Below are 1,996 nucleotides of genomic sequence, written 5' to 3' on the forward strand. Positions count from 1 at the left end.
GGGTATTCTTAGGTAACTAAGAATATTGTGGGGTTGCCTGAGGAAAAATTTCCTCGGGCAAGAAATGGTCCTTTATGGAGATTCATGGTATGTAGCTTATCCAGAGACCTACAGGCAAAGTTTGGTTTTTTCCTAGAAGTTTTTTTGGACTCTATAGATTGCAAAGGAAAACTAAAATTATCATGAAAAATCATGCCTCCAAGGCTAACAAGCCTATGATAGTCAGCCTCCTACTGATACTGCAGCAGGAAGATGGCTGAGATGAGGTTCCTTTGATACTTCTAAAGGAATCTTTTACATGCACAATTAGAAAAAGTTAATTATAAATTTAGGCAGAATGAATACAAAGCATATTTAATTGGTCTCTTGAAGCTTCAAAACTTTTAGATAAATGGATCATCAATGATGTAGTTTAGATGGCAACCCAATTCTTTGAAAGAGTAAAGACTGCTGACCCGTGCTGGCTTCAGTAGCACATACACTAAAATTAGAGCAATACAGAGATTAGCATGGCCCCTGCACAAGAATGACATGCAAATTTGTAAAATGTTCTATATTTTTTAAATTAAAAATTTTGTTTACTGATTTAAGAGAGGAACAGAAATTTGTTGTTCCACTTATTTATGCATTCATTGATTCATTCTTGCATGTGCCCTGACCAAGGATCAAACGGCAACCTTGGCATATGAAGATGATGCTCTAATCAACTGAGCTATTCAGCCAGGGTGCATTACATATTTAAAAATAAACAAACATCTGGCTTTATTTTTAAAGGGGGAGGTCATTTGGAACTTGACTTGTCAGGGATGGGTACAAATTATGTGTCTTCTTATACCAACTGCCAAAATCAAATTTGAATCCAACTGTTTTGTTTATAAACTAGTGAGTTTTTCTCATGGTTAAAAGCTCTGTGTGAGTGTTTGTGTGTGTGTGTGTGTCTATACATGTATATTATAAATGTGAGGTCATTTTCTATCTCCAGATGCTATTGTTAAAATTAATTTAATAAATAAAAATTAATTGATTCTAAGGTAAGCCTTTATAAATATTGAATATTCTAAAAATTCTCAGAACTTAGAAACTAACTCAAAACCTTTTCATGATCACACAATCTATCTAAAATTAATCTTTAGTAAATAAAAACTAGTTTAAATTTGTTGATTTAAGTAAAAGAAACTTCTTTTGTGTGATGAAAGCAAGAATCAGAGAGAGACAGAGACTGGAAGGGAGAGAAATGAGAAACATCAACTTATAATTGCATCACCTTAGGTCACTGATCGCTTCTCATACATGCCTTGACCAGTGAGATCCGGCTGAGCCAGTGACCCCTTGCTCAAGCCAGTGACCTTGGGCTTCAAGCAGTAACCTATGGACTCAAGTCAATGACCATGGGATCATATTGATGAACCCATGCTCAAGTCAGCGACCCCACACTCAAGCTGGTGAGCCCATGCTCAAGCTGGCGATCTAGCGGTTTTGAACCTGGGACCTCTGCTTCTCAGGTCAATGCTCTATCCACTGTGCAACCACTGGTCAGGCAAAACAAACATATCTTTACCTAAGTTTACCAAAAAAAAGTTATTAATTGTCAAACATAGATTTACTTTTTACTTATTTTTAGCTTCTTATTACAAAGAAAGTAAAAGATAAATTTGGGTCTGTTCATAAAATGTTCTGTCCTTTGTATGAAATGTATTTAATATAGTGTGTCTGTAAAGTCATGGTGCACTTTTGACCGGTCACAGGAAAGCAACAAAAGACAATAGAAATGTGAAATCTGCACCAAATAAAAGGAAAACTCTCTCAGTTTCACACCTATTCAGTGCAGTTCAATGTGGGCTCACACACAGATTTTTTTAGGACTCCTTAGGTAGCTATCCTGTATAGCCTCTACAGACTCGTCACTGACTGATGGCCTACCAGAACGAGGTTTCTCCACCAAAATGCCAGTTTCCTTCAACTGCTTATCCCACCAAGTAATGTTATTCCTATGTGG

The 1,996-nt window shown here is 36.4% G+C and overlaps 1 non-coding gene across 1 annotated transcript; it reads left to right on the top strand.

The window, feature by feature from the left end:
• The first annotated feature begins 457 nt into the window (after positions 1-457).
• LOC136401952 (U6 spliceosomal RNA) lies at positions 458-561 on the top strand. Its single transcript, XR_010750874.1, has one exon. It is a non-coding gene; the product is annotated as a U6 spliceosomal RNA (small nuclear RNA).
• Positions 562-1,996: the final 1,435 nt, after the last annotated feature.

This window comes from Saccopteryx leptura, chromosome 3, assembly GCF_036850995.1.
Source record: "Saccopteryx leptura isolate mSacLep1 chromosome 3, mSacLep1_pri_phased_curated, whole genome shotgun sequence".
NCBI lineage: Eukaryota > Metazoa > Chordata > Mammalia > Chiroptera > Emballonuridae > Saccopteryx > Saccopteryx leptura.